This window comes from Oncorhynchus keta, chromosome 16 (assembly GCF_023373465.1).
Source record: "Oncorhynchus keta strain PuntledgeMale-10-30-2019 chromosome 16, Oket_V2, whole genome shotgun sequence".
Lineage (NCBI taxonomy): Eukaryota > Metazoa > Chordata > Actinopteri > Salmoniformes > Salmonidae > Oncorhynchus > Oncorhynchus keta.
In genome coordinates, this window is record NC_068436.1 from 3,822,894 (window position 1) to 3,844,944 (window position 22,051).

Below are 22,051 nucleotides of genomic sequence, written 5' to 3' on the forward strand. Positions count from 1 at the left end.
TGTTGACTTTTCAAAACCCAGGCCTGGTCTACTTGAAATTTTGACTTCACATGGGTGAGGACAGGGTTCCTGGATTCACATATTTGTATTTATTTTCTAAAATAATTATTTGTGTTTGATTCAGCCTAATGTGCATTGATTGTATTTTACACACATGTTTGGACAATATCACTTAATACTGTCTGCATTATATATGATTGATTGATCCAAAGGGCAATATTTATACGTCGTTGATGTTCCCTGTCACCCCTCCTTCGATATCCATCCACACGGGCAGGTTGTCTTCTTAGGGACGATCAAAGATCCTTTCACCAGGGCCTGGTCGTGCCACTGGTATGACGGCATCACATGAGATGGCATCTTCTCCCCTCCAGATAGAATGCAGTTGACACAAGCAAAGTTAGGACATTCTGGCAGAGTTGGCTGTAGCTCCTGTTGGTTGTCTTTTAATTAAGAGGGAGGTAGCATGAGAATGTGGCTAAGACGATGCGTACGCGGCTTGGTTTCCCAGGGAGCACGGTAGGCCTACTTAGACCAATGGGATGAGGGACACCTGCTTACTCTAGAGATGCACAGTGTGTGAAATATGTACCTAACGCACATTATATTTTAGCATTCTCTCTGATGCCTCCAAAGCATGTGTTAGGGTTCGTTCCTTTCGTCCTTGTTGATCATTATTGGCTCATTGGTGAAATTAGCATTATGACAATATATTGAATTAAATCATTCAAAAATCTTTATTAACGCAATTGCAGACAGAAGTTGACAATCAGGAACATAGTATGCATGTTTCCCAGTCAGTTCTGCATCAAACAAAAAGGTCTCCAGTCATTACCTTTTTACTCCTGAGACCAAAACCCTGCCTACCAAGCTATTTAAACAACGGCTTTTAGTGCTATCGAAAAATTAGGAGGAAACGTACACTCCCCAAAGTTGATTTATTGTGGAATGTTTGACTAGTCTTATCTCCTCCACTCCCCTGCAGAGCTCCTTCTCCACAGTCACACATTCTCAGAGGGGCCACTTTATAAGAAAGAAAGAGAGAGAGAACTAAAAAAAACAATTGTGGAATACTGTTCATCTGTAGTCTAGGACCCTAGGAGGGAGGGATCTTATAACCCCTCCCCTTCTATTAATACAACATAAGAATAACCAATTATTCTAATACATCAAACATTTTGGTACAACCCTTTTCATGACCCCTAGGTGAACCCGACACATGTTGACTGATGATGGTAATGTGCACTGCAAAAGGGGAATTTGTAGTTTAGACATCCCTTTTTCTATGAATACAGGATTACCAACTCAGTAAGCAGTAATGACCCAACGTTGCCACGATTTAAGGATGTACGTCCTGTACAGGTCCAGAACGATGCACCTATTTGATTGTATTTGAACCCAAGCTCAGGATCACAGTCTGGGCATCGTAAAGGACCATAACTGTATTACCATTATTGCTCTTTGTTTTTGTTGTCAATTGTCTGTCAGCGTTGTTTTATCTGTTGTTGTTTATGGATGCTGTGTGGGTTGTCTGCCACCAAGTGGCATGTTTTGTCATGTCCTGCATTTATGTTTTATAAACTCCAATAGAATATATGAAAGAGACAAACTCAATAAACAGTAATGATCCAATATTTCCACAATTTAGGGATTGTCAGTTATGATCATGCATTGCTTTCAACGTAAGACAACCTCAATATTTGTAGGACCTGCATTTCATTAGAAACCACAAGCAGCAGATGCAGGCTTTCAGCATACAGCGAACACAGGCAATTTCCTACAAACAGTAAAGTAATTCTGCATTTTCTCCTTTCACCCATTGTCTGGCTTGACTTGATAAACTGGTAGTTGGTATATGTCAAAGTGAGTATGTTTAAAGGCAAAATCTGGGACATTTCTTGCTTCATAATTAATTGTCAAATCTGCCAAGACAGCAATTACTTTTTCATCCCAATGTGGAATTAGAATTATATTGTTGTTGATGTCAGAAAACCTTCCATACACCTGAAATAGGTACTTGTTTCACATTTCTGATTCACACTCATTCTGCCTAGATCAGTAAAACAATTACAATCCTCTTGTTTAACTGTTCAACCTTGTTTGTATTGAGGTAAAACAATGTATCAGCCATGTGAAGGGTTAATTCTGTTCCAGAGCACAGAGCAGCACTGGGTGGGTAGGAGCATGACAACGTCACTTGCTAAAGTGAAACTACAGTTACTAGACGTGCTGTATGTTGCACACATGAATGTAAACTCTAAAACACTTCCAGACATCTCTCTTAAACCGCTACACAGTCTCTGTGGTTAATCACAGTAAATACTAGAGAAAATCTGAGGACACGCCCACACTATTTTACACAGACATGGGTGAGTAGAGATTCACAAGGATCGGTGAATAAATATGACTGTGCATTTTATTTGATGGTAATCTCCTGTTTGTATCTACAGTACCTATGTTTAACTATGTTTCGTAAATTGACTAATTTGCTCTGTAAGTAGTACGGTTAAACAACTTTTATCAAGATTGGTTCATTTCCCTTAATGCCGTGTTGACAACGGCACTGAAACTATGGAGAGCTGACTCATTCAGGAAATGATATAGGCTCATTTGAAAAAACATATATATTGTATTAATTACTGATTGATTATAATCTAGAGCTGAGTCTATTATTATTTTGATCTGAAGGTTTTCTGCAATTTGCTAAATAAAATGTTGAACTTAACTATGCTTACAGTTTCGACATTGCTCTCTCTCTCCAGATATGGCTTCCTCCAGCATTCTACTTTCTGAAGACCATTTCCTGTGCTCTATCTGTCTGGATTTGTTCACTGAGCCAGTCACCACTTCATGTGGACACAGCTTCTGCATCACATGTCTCACAAAGTACTGGGATAGAATGGACCTGTGTCAATGTCCACTTTGTGTCAGGATATATTCTACAGACAACCTGAGCTGTCAACACAATGTTGAGAGGTTGTGAGAGAATTTTAAAGATGAGAGACAGAGGTAAAGATGAGTCCCCTCCTAACCTCGGAAAAGTGCCTTGTGACGTCTGCACTGGGACGAAGCCTGCATGAGAAGTCCTGCCTGCTCTGTCTAACCTCTTGCTGTGAGACTCACCTGGAGCCTCATCAAATTGCTCCAGCCTTAAAGAGACACAAACTGATCAACCCTGTGGAGAACCTGGAAGACAGGATCTGTAAAAAAGCATGACAGACTCCTGGAGCTGTTCTGTAGGACTGACCAGACTTGTGTGTGTCAGTTCTGCACTGAGGCAGACCACAAGACTCATGACACTGTCCCTATAGAGGAAGCGTTTGGAGAGGAAGGCTCACTTGGAGAAAACTGAGGCAGAAATGCAGCAGATTATCCAGGAGCGACTGGAGAAGGCTAAAAGAGATCAAAGTCTTCAGTAGATCTCAGCAAGAGAGATCAGAGAGGAGATAACAGACAGCATACAGGTCTTCAGCCTGCTCTGGTGCGCTCATTGAGAAGAGCCAGGCTGAGCTGATTGAGGTGATTGAGGAGAAGCAGAAAGCAGTAGAGAGGCAGGCTGAAGGGCTCATTAAAGATCTGGAGCAGAAATCACTGAGCTGAAGAGAGAAGCACTGATCTGAGGCAGCTCTCACAGACTGAGGACCACCTCCAACTTCTCCAGAACTTCCCATCACTAGTGTACAAACCTCCACCCACCAAGAACATGTCTGAGATCAGTGTTCACAATGATCTGTGTGTAGAGGACTGTGATGAGCTGTGTCTCAGCTGGAAAGACTCTGAATAAAGAGATGGAGAAGCTGCCTGAAGTCAAACTGAAGAGGATTCAGCAGTATGCAGTGGATGTGACTCTGGACCCTGATACAGCATGTTCCATTCTCATCCTGTCTGAAGATGGGAAACAAGTGAGAACTGGAGACACCACAGAATCTTCCTGACAATCCAAGGTTTGATCGTTTTGCCATTGTCCTTGAAAGGATGGCTTCTCCTCAGGGAGATTTTACTATGAGGTGACGGTTAACGGTAAGACTAGGTGGACTTTAGGAGTGGCCAGAGAGTCCATAAACAGGAAGGGGTCTATATCACCTAGCCTGAATATGGACTCTGGACTGTGGTCTTAATGGATGGGGAATCAATACACAGCCTGTGCCTCCCCAAGTCATCCTCTCTAAGAGAGAAGCCCCAGAAGGTGGGGGTGTTTGTGGACTATGAGGAGGGATCTGGTCTCCTTTATGATGAGGCTCATATCTACTCTTTCACTGGCTGCACCTTTAAAGATAAACTCTTTCCCTTCTTCATCCCCAGTAATAATGATGATGGAAAAACTCAGCTCCTCTCATCATCTCTCCTGTCAATCACACAGGCTGATAAAACAATGGAGACAGAGTCATTTTCGGTTATTGCCATAAATTGTCATTTGTGTTGAAAAATGTTTGAGCTTGTAATGTACCATAATGCATCTTTGAACATTTATATAAAGGTATACCCAATAAGTACAACACAGCTGTGGTCACCCTGTCTCAAAAACAGATGGTTTTCACCGCTTGGAACTATTGGAAATGAAGCTTTTCCTCCTGACTGTGCATGTAGTTGAATGTGAAGTACTGCCTTTGGGCTGGTTTTGGTTTGTGACAGTGAATGTAATAGAGGACGTACTTTTCCTTTGAGCTGGTTGTGGATGTAGGTGAGGATGAGGCCAGGATCTCCCACCAGAGGGGCACGATGAAGGAGCCTTTGGCCACGTTGCCCAGGTTTTTGGGACAGTTGCATCATAGAGGATGGGGTCAGGGCCAGCTGAGATGTATTCCTGATGTCCACCACAGGGTACAGGTAAGAGGGAGTTTAAATGGTATAAGTGGTACACTACGGACCTGGGTTGAAATAGTATTTGTTTTCTTTGAGCCGGTATTGAGTGCCAGATGGGCAGGAGGTCTGTACTTTAGGGACTATTCCATTGGTTTAACCACATCAGGCGAGATCAATGAAGTCCACTGCATAAACATATTATACAACATATTCTGGGTTGAACTCTGCTTTAATTTATGAATAAATATACACTTCTAGGCAATCCCTTTTTCTACAAACTCAAGCCATCATTTTGGGATTGTCAGTTATGATCATCCTTTGACATAAGACAAACCAAGCACTTGTAGGACCTGCATTTAATATGTTCAACTACTATAAAGATTTAATCATCAGAGTAAATGCCTCTTTCATATTTGATCCACTGTAGTAATGAGTAAATGATCCTGTTAAACCTATTGCATATGGATTCAAGAAAACTTCTGCAATACCTTTTGGTTTTCCTGAAGTATAGGTTTGGTTTTCAAGTAAGTCCTTCATCCATGAGTCTACAACAATAAACAAATGGAGTGTTAATCTTTACTATTGTCTTCATCAGCACCATCATTTTGGGTATATGACTCTAGATTATGGGAGGTAAATGAATGTATTCTCTGTTGGAAAAGTTTTGGTTTGTTAACTCACCATGGACTTCATCTCAGCACAGACTCCATCTGCATCGGACCGGTCCGTCCCGCCATATTCTTACTGTTCTCGACACACTCCCGAGAAAGAGAGAGAGAAAGATAACGTGAAAAGAGTGTTGGTGATGAGATAACAAGGTGAGCGCTGTTAAAAAATGTGCAAAAACTGCTATTCGCCATATATAAATGGATTGGTACTCTGCAAAACACCAGTCTCACGTCAACAGTGAAGCTGACTCCCGGATGCTGGCCTTCTAGGCAGAGTTGCAAAGAAAAAAGCTATATATCTCAGACCGGCCAATAGAAAATAAAAAAAAATTAACACTGGATAGAGGAACTCTGCCTAGAAGGCCAGCATCTCTGAGTCGCCAGTTGAGGACTTGTGAAGTGTCTGTCTCTCAAACTAGGACACTCTAAAGTACTTGTCCTCCTGCTCAGTTGTGCACCGGGCCTCCAACTCCTCTTTTCATTCAGGTTAGAGCCAGTTTAATCTGTTCTGTGAAGGGAGTAGTACACACTGTTACGAGATCTTCAGTTTCTTGGCAATTTCTCGCATGGAATAGCCTTCATTTCTCAGAACAAAAACAGACTGACGAGTTTCAGAAGAAAGGTCTTTGTTTCTGGCCATTTTGAGCCTGTAATCAAACCCACAAGGGGCGGGATGCTCCAGATACTAAACTAGTCTCAAGAAGGCCAGTTTTATTGCTTCTTTAATCAGGACAACAGTTTTCAGCTGTGCTAACATAATTGCAAAAGGGTTTTCTAATGATCAATTTGTCTTTTAAAATTATAAACTTGGATTAGCTAACACAACGTGCCATTGGAACACAAGGTGATGGTTGCTGATAATGGGCCTCTGTACGCCTATGTAGATATTCCATTTAAGAAATCTGCCTTTTCCATCTACAATAGTCATGTACAACATTAACAATGTCTACACTCATATTTCTGATCAAGTTGATATTATTTTTTAATGGTCAAAAATGTGCTTTTCTTTCACAAACAAGGACATTTTCTAAGTGACCTCAAACTTTTGAACGGTAGTGGATACAAGGCTGCGTTACGATTTTCCACCCTTCCCCCAAAGTGAGCACAGCATTAATTTAACAATGGTGGAAACTCCTCTAGAAAATGATTACCAATCCATTGCTTTTAAGTCCATGACAGGTGGAGAATCGGGACGCACCTATAGCCTCCCACGAAGCCTCGCCTCCCTTCCCCTCACCATGAGGGACTTGCCGATGTCGAACTCGGCCGGGGGCTGCTGTCGTTGTGCTTTTGTGTCCATGGCGAAGCAGAGGAAGAGCATGTCAACCACAATCTCAAAGATAGACAGGAAGCAGTGGGTCACCAGCCAGGGGAACAGGCAGACGATGAGCAGGGCAGCACCCACACCATGTTGCAAATAAATTCATTAGAAATCTACAATGTGATTTTTCTGGATTTTTTTTTCTCATTTTGTCTGTCATAGTTGAAGTGTACCTATGATGAAAATTACAGGCGTCTCTCATCTTTTTATGTGGGAGAACTTGCACAATTGGTGGCTGACTAAAATACTTTTTGCCCCCTGTATTTAGGCGGGTGCTGGCCAGCGGGCAGAAAACCTGAAAACAAAAGAGCCGCACACTCTAGGGCTCAGATGCAAAAATGTAATTACCAACATTTTGACAGCCAGCTGTCCTCATCAGGGTAAATATACATGAGGACAGCTTGGCTGTCAACGTGTGGTACATTTTCTTGCCCAACTCTCTTTGTTTCGGACCTTCGTAGTTACTGTCCAGGACCGGCCAGGGGGAGTGGGCTGCACAAAATTCCCTCCGTCCCTCTTCCTCTAACCTCACACCCTTTCAGTGTGTTCTAGGCTATCAACCGGCCTAGGCACTGGAGTCAGATCGAGGGCGATTGCTTCTGGGGCTGAGGAGTTTGTTCCAGCCGCACACCCGTCTCCAGCTCGTCGTCCTCCAGCAGAAGGTCTTTCACCCTGGTGACAGGATCTAGCTGTCTACGAGAAGGACCTGCCCCTCTGCCTGCCCTGCCGGAGCTGAGCCCACATTTTTGGTCGTTCAAGTCCTGAGAGTCAATGAGGGTGACGTACAGATTTCATGTCCACATCCAATTACCATATCTAACCCTCATTTCATGTATCTCTCCTCGGGTCGGTGGCATCTGGTCCCTTGGCTACTGCTGGATCCCACAATAAACCTCCCCTCCCTTGGACGTCGAGAGCCCCGGCGTACTCCGTCTGCAGGCTGTTGGCATCGTGGGGAGTCTCTCAGTACCTGGTTTACTGGGAAGGGTACGGTCCCGAAGAGCAGCGTGTGTTCCGAGCGGGGCGTCTTGGACCGTTCTCTCATTCGGGACTTCCACAGGCGTCGTCCCGCCGACACGCACTGTGTCTACGGGAGTGTGGGGGGTACTGTCACACCAGCCCTCGTTTTAGGCTCCCCCTCCTTTTTCAGCTCAGGCGTTGTGCGTTGCCGACATTCTAGCTGCTGGCAAACGCCCTTCACTCATCAACCCGGACTTGTCTCGTCATCATTACACACACCTGGTTCCAATCCCCACTCTATCACTATATACAGTCGTGGCCAAAAGTTTTGAAATAACACAAATATTAATTTCCACAAAGTTTGCTGCTTCAGTCAGTGTCTTTAGATATTTTTGTCAGATGTTACTATGGAATACTGAAGTATAATTACAAGCATTTCATAAGTGTCAAAGGCTTTTTTAAAACATTTTTGAATGCCCCAAAGTGTCAAAGGCTTTTTTGACAATTACATGATGTTGATGCAAGAGTCAATATTTGCAATGTTGACCCTTCTTTTTCAAGACCTCTGCAATCCGCCTGGCATGCTGTCAATTAACTTCTGGGCCACATCTGACTGATGGCAGCCCATTCTTGCATAATCAATGCTTGGAGTTTGTCAGAATTTGTGGGTTTTTGTTTGTCCACCCGCCTCTTGAGGATTGACCACAAGTTCTCAAGTGAATTAAGGTCTGGGGAGTTACCTGGCCATGGACCCAAAATTTTGATGTTTTGTTCCCGGCCACTTAGTTATCACTTTTGCCTTATGGCAAAGGTGATCCATCATGCTGGCAAGGCATTGTTCATCACCAAACTGTTCATGGATGGTTGGGAAGTTGCTCTCGTGGAGGAGGATGTGTTGGTACCATTCTTTATTCATGGCTGTGTTCTCAGGCAAAATTGTGAGTGAGCCCCTCCCTTGGCTGAGAAGCAACCCCACACATGAATGTTCTCAGGATGCTTTACTGTTGGTATGACACAGGACTGATGGTAGCTCACCTTGTCTTCTCCGGACAAGCTTTTTTCCGAATGCCCCAAACAATCGGAAAGGGATTCATCAAAGAAAATGACTTTACCCAGTCCTCCCAACAGTCCAATCCCTGTACCTTTTGCAGAATATCCAGTCTGTCCCTGATGTTTTCCTGGAGAGAAGTGGCTTCTTTGCTGCCCTTCTTGACACCAGGCCATCCTCAAAAGTCTTTGCCTCACTGTGCATGCAGATGCACTCACACCACGCCTGCTGCCATTCCTGAGCAAGATCTGTACTGGTGGTGCCCCAATCCATAGCTGAATCAACTTTAGGAGACGGTCCTGGCGCTTGCAGGACTTTCTTGGGAGCCCTGAAGCCTTCTTCACAACAATTGAACCTCTCTCCTTGAAGTTCTTGATGATCCCATAAATGGTTGAATTAGGTGCAATCTTACTGGCAGCAATATCCTTGCCTGTGAAGCCCTTTTGTGCAAAGCAATGATGGCACGTGTTTCCTTGCAGGTAACCATTGTTGACAGAGGAAGAACAATTATTCAAGCACCACCCTCCTTTTGAAGCTTCCAGTCTGTTATTCAAACTCAATCAGCATGACAGAGTGATCTCCAGCCTTGTCCTCCTCAACACTCACACCTGTGTTAACCTCTCTGGGATATGTGGGACGCTAGCGTCCCATCTGCCAAAACCAGGAAAATACAGGCGCCAAATTCAAATAAATTACTTTAAAAAATCTAACTTTCATTAAATCATACATGCAAGATAGCAAATTAAAGCTACACTTGTGAATCCAGCCAACATGTCAGATTTCAAAAAGGCTTTTCGGCGAAAGCAAGCAGTGCTATTATCTGAGGATAGCACCTCCGTAAGCAAGCGAGAAACCATATTTCAACCCTGCAAGGGTATGACACAAAATGCCGAAATAAAAATATAATTCATGCCTTACCTTTTCACGAGCTTCCAAGCCATGAACCTTGGCAGCCATGTTTGAATCCCATTGTCAAGAACTCTCTAAAAATGGTCCCAGTTTCTGAAATCACTTTAGACAAGCAAGTGGCTTCTCACTGTTAACATCTAATCATCTCTTCCCAGCATCACAGATTGACACGGACTTTCCAGTTCGGGGCATTAAACGTCTCTGGTGTTTTCTGTGACCTATTTATTTGATAACACATTTGTCTCATATGATACCCTGGGGTTGACCATAATATTCCCAATACCCACTTTTTAGTTGTCTGCAAACTCGCAGCTTTGCTGACAAACATTTTCCTTCATTTCCACTAGAGCACACTCAATGTCCAGTTGAGAGGTGCTTAGTTCTTAACCCGTATCTAAAGGCACAATCTCCAAATTATACAACATAATACAGAACATTAATCCTCCTTCTTGGCAAATACAAAATCTTCATGGGAGCAAGACATGGGTGGTGAGCGACTACGCAATAACATATGGCAACAAAGTATTGAACATATCCACACCTCATCATTTTGCATAAGGCATGGGCTCATTCAGTTTAAAGTTTCATCTCCATTACTCAAATGACAAAAATATACCCAAATGTGGACCCCAAGTGTTTGAGCTGCCACCAGAAGTCCAGCGACTGTTGGACACATGTTATGGTCATGCCAATCTTTGGTGGCTTCTGAGATACGTTTTGAGAATATCTCACATTTACTAAGAAAAATGAAACGTCCCTTTTTCAGGACCCTGTCTTTCAAAGATAATTCTTAAAAATCCAAATAACTTCACAGATCTTCATTGTAAAGGGTTTAAACACTGTTTCCCATGCTTGTTCACTGAACCATAAACAATTAATGAACACGCACCTGTGGAACGGTCGATAAGACACTAACAGCTTACAGACGGTAGACAATTAAGATCACAGTTATGAAAACCTAGGACACTAAAGAGGCCTTTCTACTGACTAAAAAAACACCAAAGAAAGATTCCCAGGGTCCCTGCACATCTGTGTGAACGTGCCTTAGGCATGCTGCAAGGAGGCATGAGGACTGCAGATGTGGCCAGGGCAATAAATTGCAATGTCCGTACTGTGAGACACCTAAGACAGCACTACAGGGAGACAGGACAGCTGATCGTCCTTGCAGTGGCAGACCACGTGTAACAACACCTGCACAGGATCGGTACATCCAAACATCACACCTGCAGAACAGGTACAGGATGGAAACAACAAATACCTAAGTTACACCAGGAACGCACAATCCCTCCATCAGTGCTCAGACTGTCAGCAAAAGGCTGAGAGGCTGGACTGAGGGCTTGTGGGCCTGTTGTAAGGCAAATCCTCACCAGAAATCACCTGCAACAACGTTGCCCTATTGGCACAAATCCACCGTCACTGGACCAGAGGACTGGCAAAAAGTGCTCTTCACTGACGAGTCACGGTTTTTGTCTCACCAGGGTGATGGTCGGATTTGCTTTTAGCATGAAGGAATGAGCGTTACACCGTGGCCTGTACTCTGGAGTGGGATAGATTTGGAGGTGGAGGGTCCGTCATGGTCTGGGGGCGGTGTCACATCGGACTGAGCTTGTTATCATTGCAGGCAATCGCAACGCTGTGTGTTACAGGGAAGACATCCTCCTCCCTCATGTGGAACCCTTCCTGCAGGCTCATCCTGAAATGACCCTCCAGCATGACAATGCCACCAGCCATACTGCTCGTTCTGTGCATGATTTCCTACAAGACAGGAAGGTCAGTGTTCTGCCATGGCCAGCAAAGAGCCCGGATCTCAATCCCATTGAGCATGTCTGGGACCTGTTGGATCCCGGAGGGTGAGGGCTAGGGCCATTCCCCAGAATGTCCAGGAACTTGCAGGTGCATTGATGGAAGAGTGGGGTCACATCTTACAGAGAGAACTGGCAAATCTTATGCAGTCCATGAGGAGGAGATGCACTGCAGTACTTAATGCAGCTGGTGGCCACAGCAGACACTGACTGTTACTTTTGATTTTGACCCCCTTTGTTCAGGGACACATTATTCCATTTCTGTTAGTCACATGTCTGTGGAACTTGTTCAGTTTATGTCTCAGTTGTTGAATATTGTTATGTTCATAAAAACATTTACACGTTAAGTTTGCTGAAAATAAACGCAGTTGACAGTGAGAGGACGTTTCTTTTTTGCTGAGTTTAGTTCCTCCTTCTCTTTCTAGATATGGCTTCCTCCAGCAGTCTCCCGTATGAAGAGCAGTTCCTGTGCTCTATCTGTCTGGATGTGTTCAATGAGCCAGTCTCCACTTCATGTGGGCATACAGTTGAATTCGGAAGTTTACATACACTTAGGTTGGAGTCATTAAACTTGTTTTTAAACCAATTCACAAATTTCTTGTGAACAAACTATAGTTTTGGCAAATCGGTTAGGACATCTACTTTATGCATGAAACAAGTAATTTTTTCCAACATTTGTTTACAGACAGATTATTTCACTTATAATTCACTGTATCACAATTCCTGTGTGTCAGAAGTTTACATACACCAAGTTGACTGTGATGTAATGGCTTTGAAGCTTCTGATAGGCTAATTGACATACTTTGAGTCAATTAGAGGTGTTCCAGTGAATGTATTTCAAGGCCTACCTTCAAACCCAGTGCCTCTTTGCTTGACATCATGGGAAAATCAAAAGAAATCAACCAAGACCTCAGAATTTTTTTGCAGACCTCCACAAGTCTGGTTCATCCTTAGGAGCAATTTCCAAACGCCAGAAGGTACCACGTTCATCTGTACAAACAATAGTACGCAAGTATAAACACCATGGGACCACACATCCGTCATACCACTCAGGAAGGAGATGCATTCTGTATCCTAGAGATTAACGTACTTTGGTGCGAAAAGTGCAAATCAATCCCAGAACAACAGCAAAAGACCTTGTGAAGATGCTGGAAGAAACAGGTACAAAGTATCTATATCCACAGTAAAAACAAGTCCTATGTCGACATAACCTGAAAGGCCGCTCAACAAGGAAGAAGCCACTGTTCCAAAACCGCCATAAAAAAGCCAGACTACGGTTTGCATCTGCACATGGGGAAAAATATTGTACTTTTTGGAGAAATGTCCTCTGGTCTGATGAAACAAAAATAGACTTGTTTTGCTAAAATGACCATTGTTATGTTTGGAGGAAAAAGGGGGAGGCTTGCAAGCCGAAGAACACCATCCCAACCGTGAAGCACGGGGAGGCAGCAACATGTTGTGAGGGTGCTTTGCTGCAGGAGGGACTGGTTCACTTCAAATCAAATATATTTACAGTGGGGAGAACAAGTATTTGATACACTGCCGATTTTGCAGGTTTTCCCTACTTACAAAGCATGTAGAGATCTGTAATTGTTATCATAGGTACACTTCAACTGTGAGAGACGGAATCTAAAACAAAAAGAAAATCACATTGTATGATTTCAAGTAATTCATTTGCATTTATTTGATACATCAGAAAAGCAGGACTTAATATTTGGTACAGAAACCTTTGTTTCCAATTACAGAGAGTATACATTTCCTGTAGTTCTTGAATAGGTTTGCACACACTGCACACACACTGCAGCAGGGATTTTACATTTAAGTCATTTAGCAGACGCTCTTATCCAGAGCGACTTTACAAATTGGTGCATTCACCTTATGACATCCAGTGGAACACCACTTTACAATAGTGCATCTAAATCTTTTAAGGGGGGTGAGAAGGATTACTTTATCCTATCCTAGGTATTCCTTAAAGAGGTGGGGTTTCAGGTGTCTCCGGAAGGTGGTGATTGACTCCGCTGTCCTGGCGTCGTGAGGGAGTGTGTTCCACCATTGGGAGCCAGAGCAGCGAACAGTTTTGACTGGGCTGAGCGGGAACTGTACTTCCTCAGTGGTAGGGAGGCGAGCAGGCCAGAGGTGGATGAACGCAGTGCCCTTGTTTGGGTGTAGGGCCTGATCAGAGCCTGGAGGTACTGAGGTGCCATTCCCCTCACAGCTCCGTAGGCAAGCACCATGGTCTTGTAGCGGATCGACTTCAACTGGAAGCCAGTGGAGAGAGCGGAGGAGCGGGGTGACGTGAGAGAACTTGGGAAGGTTGAACACCAGACGGGCTGCGGCATTCTGGATGAGTTGTAGGGGTTTAATGGCACAGGCACGGAGCCCAGCCAACAGCGAGTTGCAGTAATCCAGACGGGGAGATGACAAGTGCCTGGATTAGGACCTGCGCCGCTTCCTGTGAGGCAGGGTCGTACTCTGCGGATGTTGTAGAGCATGAACCTACAGGAACGGGCCACCGCCTTGATGTTAGTTGAGAGCGACAGGGTGTTGTCCAGGATCACGCCAAGGTTCTTAGCGCTCTGGGAGGACACAATGGAGTTGTCAACCGTGATGGCGAGATCATGGAACGGGCAGTCCTTCCCCGGGAGGAAGAGCAGCTCCGTCTTGCCGAGGTTCAGCTTGAGGTGGTGATCCGTCATCCACACTGATATGTCTGCCAGACATGCAGAGATGCGGTCGCCACCTGGTCATCAGAAGGGGGAAAGGAGAAGATGAATTGTGTGTGTCGTCTGCATAGCAATGATAGGAGAGACCATGTGAGGTTATGACAGAGCCAAGTGACTTGGTGTATAGCGAGAATAGGAGAGGGCCTAGAACAGAGCCCTGGGGGACACCAGTGGTGAGAGCGCGTGGTGAGGAGACAGATTCTCGCCACGCCCACCTGGTAGGAGCGACCTGTCAGGTAGGACGCAATCAGCGTGGGCGCGCGGAGATGCCCAGCTCCGGAGAGGGTGGAGAGGAGGATCTGATGGTTCACAGTATCGAAGGCAGCCGATAGGTCTAGAAGGATGACAGCAGAGGAGAGAGAGTTAGCTTTAGCAGTGCGGAGCGCCTCCGTGATACAGAGAAGAGCAGTCTCAGTTGAATGACTAGTCTTGAAACCTGACTGATTTGGATCAAGAAGGTCATTCTGAGAGAGATAGCGGGAGAGCTGGCCAAGGACGGCACGTTCAAGAGTTTTGGAGAGAAAAGAAAGAAGGGATACTGGTCTGTAGTTGTTGACATCGGAGGGATCGAGTGTAGGTTTTTTCAGAAGGGGTGCAACTCTCGCTCTCTTGAAGACGGAAGGACGTAGCCAGCGGTCAGGGATGAGTTGATGAGCGAGGTGAGGTAAAGGGAGAAGGTCTCCGGAAATGGTCTGAGAAGAGAGGAGGGATAGGGTCGAGCGGGCAGGTTGTTGGGCGGCCGGCCGTCATAAGACGCGAGATTTCATCTGGAGAGAGAGGAGAAAGAGGTCAGAGCACAGGGTAGGGCAGTGTGAGCAGAACCAGCGGTGTCGTTTGACTTAGCAAACGAGGATCGGATGTCATGATCGACCTTCTTTTTCAAAATGGTTGACGAAGTCATCTGCAGAGAGGAGGAGGGGGGGAGGATTCAGGAGGGAGGAGAAGGTGGCAAAGAGCTTCCCTAGGGTTAGAGGCAGATGCTTGGAATTTAGAGTGGCAGAAAGTGGCTTTAGCAGCAGAGACAGAGGAGGAAAACAGAGAGGAGGAGCGAAAGGATGCCAGGTCCGCAGGGAGGCGAGTTTTCCTCCATTTCCGCTCGGCTGCCCGGAGCCCTGTTCTGTGAGCTCGCAATGAGTCGTCGAGCCACGGAGGCGGGGAGGAGGACCGAGCCGGCCTGGAAGATAGGGGGACATAGAGAGTCAAAGGATGCAGAAAGGGAGGAGAGGAGGGTTGAGGAGGCAGAATCAGGAGATGGGTTGGAGAAGGTTTGAGCAGAGGGAAGAGATGATAGGATGGAAGAGGAGAGAGTAGCGGGGGAGAGAGAGCGAAGGTTGGGACGGCGCGATACCATCCGAGTAGGGGCAGTGTGGGAAGTGTTGGATGAGAGCGAGAGGGAAAAGGATACAAGGTAGTGGTCGGAGACTTGGAGGGGAGTTGCAATGAGGTTAGTGGAAGAACAGCATCTAGTAATAATAATAATAATAAAGATGAGGTCGAGCGTATTGCCTGCCTTGTGAGTAGGGGGAAGGTGAGAGGGTGAGGTCAAAAGAGGAAAGGAGTGGAAAGAAGGAGGCAGAGAGGAATGAGTCAAAGGTAGACGTGGGGAGGTTAAAGTCGCCCAGAACTGTGAGAGGTGAGCCGTCCTCAGGAAAGGAGCTTATCAAGACATCAAGCTCATTGATGAACTCTCCGAGGGGACCTGGAGGGCGATAAATGATAAGGATGTTAAGCTTGAAAGGGCTGGTAACTGTGACAGCATGAAATTCAAAGGAGGCGATAGACAGATGGGTAAGGGGAGAAAGAGAGAATGACCACTTGGGAGAGATGAGGATCCCGGTGCCACCACCCCGCTGACCAGAAGCTCTCGGGGTGTGCGAGAACACGTGGGCGGACGAAGAGAGAGCAGTAGGAGTAGCAGTGTTATCTGTGGTGATCCATGTTTCCGTCAGTGCCAAGAAGTCGAGGGACTGGAGGGAGGCATAGGCTGAGATGAACTCTGCCTTGTTGGCCGCAGATCGGCAGTTCCAGAGGCTACCGGAGACCTGGAACTCCACGTGGTCGTGCGCGCTGGGACCACCAGATTAGGTGGCCGCAGCCACGCGGTGTGGAGCGTTTGTATGGTCTGTGCAGAGAGGAGATAACAGGGATAGACAGACACATAGTTGACAGGCTACAGAAGAGGCTACGCTAATGCAAGGAGATTGAATGACAAGTGGACTACACGTCTCGAATGTTCAGAAAGTTAAGCTTACGTAGCAAGAATCTTATTGACTAAAATGATTAAAATGATACAGTACCGCTGAAGTAGGCTAGCTGGCAGTGGCTGCGTTGTTGACTTTGTAGGCTAGCTGGCAGTGGCTGCGTTGTTGACACTACACTAATCAAGTCGTTCTGTTGAGTGTAATAGTTTCTACAGTGCTGCTATTCAGGGGGCAGCTGGCTAGCTAGCAGTGTTGATTACGTTACGCATTTGCGTTAAAAGAACGACAATAGCTGGCTAGCTAACCTAGAAAATCGCTCTAGACTACACAATTATCTTTGATACACAGACGGCTATGTAGCTAGCTATGTAGCTAGCTACGATCAAACAAATCAAACCGTTGTGCTGTAATGAAATGAAATGAAAATGTGATACTACCTGTGGAGCGAAGCGGAATGCGACCGGGTTGTTGAGTGCGGAAGTTCTATTCAGTAGACGTTGGCTAGCTGTTGGCTAGCTAGCAGTGTCTCCTACGTTAAGGACGACAAATAGCTGGCTAGCTAACCTCGGTAAATTAAGATAATCACTCTAAGACTACACGCTCTAAACTACACAATTATCTTGGATACGAAGACAGCAAAGACAACTATGTAGCTAGCTAACACTACACTAATCAAGTCGTTCAGTTGAGTGTAATAGTTTCTACAGTGCTGCTATTATATAATATATATATATATTAATACAGGTAATGAGTGGAGAACAGGAGGGCTTCTTAAAGAAAAACTAACAGGTCTGTGAGAGCCGGAATTCTTACTGGTTGATAGGTGATCAAATACTTATATCATGCAATAAAATGCAAATGAATTACTTAAAAATCATACAATGCTATTTTCTGGATTTTTGTTTTAGATTCCGTCTCTCACAGTTGAAGTGTACCTATGATAAAAATTACAGACCTCTCCATGCTTTGTAAGTGGGAAAACCTGCAAAATCGTCAGTGGATCAAATACTTGTTCTCCTCACTGTATGTCCTTACCTTTTACTCCTGAGACCAAAACCCTGCCTACCAAACAATTTAAACAATGGCTTTTAGTGGTATCGAAAAATTAGCAGGAAATGTACACTCCCCAAAGTTGATTTATTGTGGAATGTTTGACTAGTCTTATCTCCTCCACTCCCCTGCAGAGCTCCTTCTCCACAGTCACACATTCTCAGAGGAGCCACTTTATAAGAAAGAGAGAGAGAACTAAAAAACAACTGTAATACTAAACCTCTACAATGAATAGATATTGTTAATATGCACCGCAAAAGGGGAATTTGTAGTTTAGACATCCCTTTTCTATGAATACAGGATTACCAACTCAGTAAGCAGTAATGACCCAACGTTGCCACGATTTAGGATGTACGTCCTGTACAGGTCCAGAAACGATGCACCTATTTGATTGTATTTGAACCCAAGCTCAGGATCACAGTCTGGGCATCGTAAAGGACCATAACTGTATTACCATTATTGCTCTTTGTTTTTGTTGTCAATTGTCTGTCAGTGTTGTTTTTATCTGTTGCTGTTTATGGATGCTGTGTGGGTTGTCTGCCACTCAAGTGGCATGTTTGTCATGTCCTGCATTTATGCTTTATAAACCCAATAGAATATATGAAAGAGACAAACTCAATAAACAGTAATGATCCAATATTGCCACAATTTGGGATTGTCAGTTATGATCATGCGTTGCCTTTAACATAAAAACAACCTCAATATTTGTAGGACCTGCATTTCATTAGAAACCACAAGCAGCAGATGCAGGCTTTCAGCATACAGCGAACACAGGCATTTTCCTACAAACAGTAAAGTAATTCTGCATTTTCTCCTTCACCCATTGTCTGGTTTGACTTGATAAACTGGTAGTTGGTATATGTCAAAGTGAGTATGTTTAAAGGCACAATCTGGGACATTTCTTGCTTCATAATTAATTGTCAAATCTGCCAAGACAGCAATTACTTTTTCATCCCAATGTGGAATTAGAATTATGTTGTTGTTGATGTCAGAAAACCTTCCATACACCTGAAATAGGTACTTGTTTCACATTTACGATTCACACTCATTCTGCCTAGATCTGTAAAACAATTACAATCCTCTTGTTTAACTGTTCAACCTTGTTTGAATTGAGAAGGTAAAACAATGTATGTGCCATGTGAAGGGTTAACTTGTTCCAGAGCACAGAGCAGCACTGGGTGGGGAGGAGCATGACAACGTCACTTTGCTAAAGTGAAACTACAGTTGCTATACGTGCTGTATGTTGCACACATGAGTAAACTCTAAAACACTTCAGACATCTCTTAAACTACACAGTCAGTCTCCTGTGGTTAATCACAGTAAATACTAGAAAAAAAATCTGGAGGACACGCGCACACTATTTTACACAGACATGGGTGAGTAGAGATTCACAAGGATCGGTGAACAAATATGACTGTGTACATTTATTTGATGGTAATCTCCTGTTTGTATCTATAGTACCTATGTTTAACTATGTTTCGTAAATTTACTAATTTGCTCTGTAAGTAGTACGGTTAAACCACTTTTATCAAGATTGGTTCATGTCCTTAATGCCGTGTTGACAACGGCACTGAAACTATGGAGAGCTGACTCATTCCAGGAAATGAAATAGGCTCATTTGAAAAAACATGTATTAATGACTGATTGATTATAATCTAGAGCTGAGTCATTATTATTTTGATCGGAAGGTTTTCTGGGTAATTTGCTAAATAAAAATGTTGAACTTAACTATGCTTTACAGTTTCGACATTGCTCTCTCTCTCTCTCTCTCTCTCTCTCCAGATATGGCTTCCTCCAGCATTCTACTTTCTGAAGACCATTTCCTGTGCTCTATCTGTCTGGATGTGTTCACTGAGCCAGTCACCACTCATGTGGACACAGCTTCTGCATCACATGTCTCACAAAGTGCTGGGATAGAATGGACCTGTGTCAATGTCCACTGTGTAAGGAGCCCCACAGACAACCTGAGCTTCGTTCAACACAACGTTTAGAGAGGTTGCAGAGAATTTTAAAAGATGAGAGACAGAGGTAAGACACCTCCCAAACCCGGAAAGTGCCTTGTGACGTCTGCACTGGGACGAAGCTCAGTGCCATGAAGTCCTGCCTTCTCTGTCTAACCTTACTGTGAGACTCACCTGAGCCTCATCAGATAGCCCCAGCCTTAAAGAGACACAAACTGATCGACCCTGTGGAGAACCTGGAAGACAGGATCTGTAAGAAGCATGACAGAGGTTCTGGAGTTGCTCTGGTGTAGGAATTTGACGGCAGATGTGTGTGTCAGTTCTGCACCGAGGCAGACCACAAGACTCATGACACTGTCTCTATAGAGGAAGAGTGTGGAGAGAGGAAGGCTCAGCTGGGGAAAAAAAACTGAGGCAGAAGTGCAGATTATCAAGGAGCCACTGAAGAAGGTTAAAGACATCAACCTCTTCGTAGATCTCAGCAAGAGAGATGCAGAGAGGGAGATAGCAGACAGCATACAGGTCTTCACTGCTCTGGTGCGCTCAATTGAGAAAAGCCAGGCTGAGCTGATTGAGGTGATTGAGGAGAAGCAGAAAGCAGTAGAGAGGCAGGCTGAAGGGCTCATTAAAGATCTGGAGCAGGAAATCACTGAGCTACAGAGGAGAAGCACTGATCTGAAGCAGCTCTCACAGACTGAGGACCACCTCCAACTTCTCCAGAACTTCCCATCACTAGTGTACAAACATCCACCCACCAAGAACATGTCTGAGATCAGTGTTAACAGTGATCTGTGTGTGGGGACTGTGATGAGAGCTGTGTCTCAGCTGGAAGAGACTCTGAATAAAGAGATGGAGAAGCTGCCTGAAGTCAAACTGAAGAGGATTCAGCAGTATGCAGTGGATGTGACTCTGGACCCTGATACAGCACATCACAAACTCATCCTGTCTGAAGATGGGAAACAAGTGAGACGTGGAGACATACCACAGAATCTTCCTGACAATCCAAAAGGTTTGATCGTTTTGCCATTGTCCTTGGAAAGGATGGCTTCTCCTCAGGGAGATTTTACTATGAGGTGACGGTTAACGGTAAGACTAGGTGGACTTTAGGAGTGGCCAGAGAGTCCATAGACAAGAAGGGGTCTGTATCACCTAGCCCTGAATATGGACTCTGGACTGTGGTCTTAATGGATGGGAATCAATACACAGCCTGTGCCTCCCCCCAAGTCATCCTCTCTCTAAGAGAGAAGCCCCAGAAGGTGGGGGTGTTTGTGGACTATGAGGAGGATCTGGTCTCCTTTTATGATGTGGAGGCCAGGTCTCATATCTACTCTTTCACTGGCTGCACCTTTAAAGATAAACTCTTTCCCTTCTTCATCCCCAGTAATAATGATGATGGAAAAAACTCCGCTCCTCTCATCATCTCTCCTGTCAATCACACAGGCTGATAAAACAATGGAGAGAGAGAGTCATTTTTCGGTTATTGCCATAAATTGTCATTTGTGTTGAAAAATGTTTTGAGCTTGTAATGTACCATAATGCATCTTTGAACATTTATATAAAGGTATACTTAATGAATACAACACAGCTTTGGTGTCACCCTGTCTCAAAAACAGATGGTTTTCACCGCTTGGAACTATTGGAAATGAAGCTTTTCCTCCTGACTGTGCATGTAGTTGAATGTGAGAAAGTACTTGCCTTTGAGCTGGTTTTTGGTTTGTGACAGTGAATGTAATAGAGGACGTACTTTTCCTTTGAGCTGGTTGTGGATGTAGGTGAGGATGAGGCCAGGGATCTCCCACCAGGGGGATGATGAAGGAGCCTTTGGCCACGTTGCCCAGGTTTTAGTGGGACAGTTGCATCATAGAGGATGGGGTCAGGGCCAGCTGAGATGTATTCCTGATGTCCACCACAGGGTACAGGTAAAGAGGAGTTTAAATAGTATAAGTGGTACACTACGGACCTGGGTTGAAATAGTATTTGTTTTCTTTGAGCCGGTATTGAGTGCCAGATGGGCAGGGTCTGTACTTTAGGGACTATTCCATTGGTTTAACCACATCAGGCGAGATCAATGAAGTCCACTGCATAAACATATTATACAACATATTCTGGGTTGAACTCTGCTTTAATTTATGAATAAATATACACTTCTAGGCAATTCCTTTTTCTACAAACTCAAGCCATCATTTTGGGATTGTCAGTTATGATCATCCTTTGACATAAGACAAACCAAGCACTTGTAGGACCTGCATTTAATATGTTCAACTACTATAAACATTTAATCATCAGAGTAAATGCCTCTTTCATATTTGATCCACTGTAGTAATGAGTAAAATGATCCTGTTAAACCTATTGCACATGGATTCAAGAAAACTTCTGCAATAACTTTGGTTTCTGTCTTCAGGTTTGGTTTTTCAAGTAAAAGTCCTTCATCCATGAGTCTACAACAATAAACAAATGGAGTGTTAATCTTTACTATTGTCTTCATCAGCACCATCATTTTGGGTGTATGACTCTAGATTATGGAGGTAAATGAATGTATTCGCTGTTGGAAAAGTTTTGTTAACTCACCATGGACTTCATCTCAGCACAGACTCATTACATTTAC

General features: G+C 44.3%; 1 pseudogene; it reads left to right on the forward strand.

Annotated features, from left to right (window-relative positions):
• The first annotated feature begins 348 nt into the window (after positions 1 to 348).
• On the forward strand, positions 349 to 21,547 carry LOC127907912 (E3 ubiquitin-protein ligase TRIM21-like; annotated as a pseudogene).
• Positions 21,548 to 22,051: the final 504 nt, after the last annotated feature.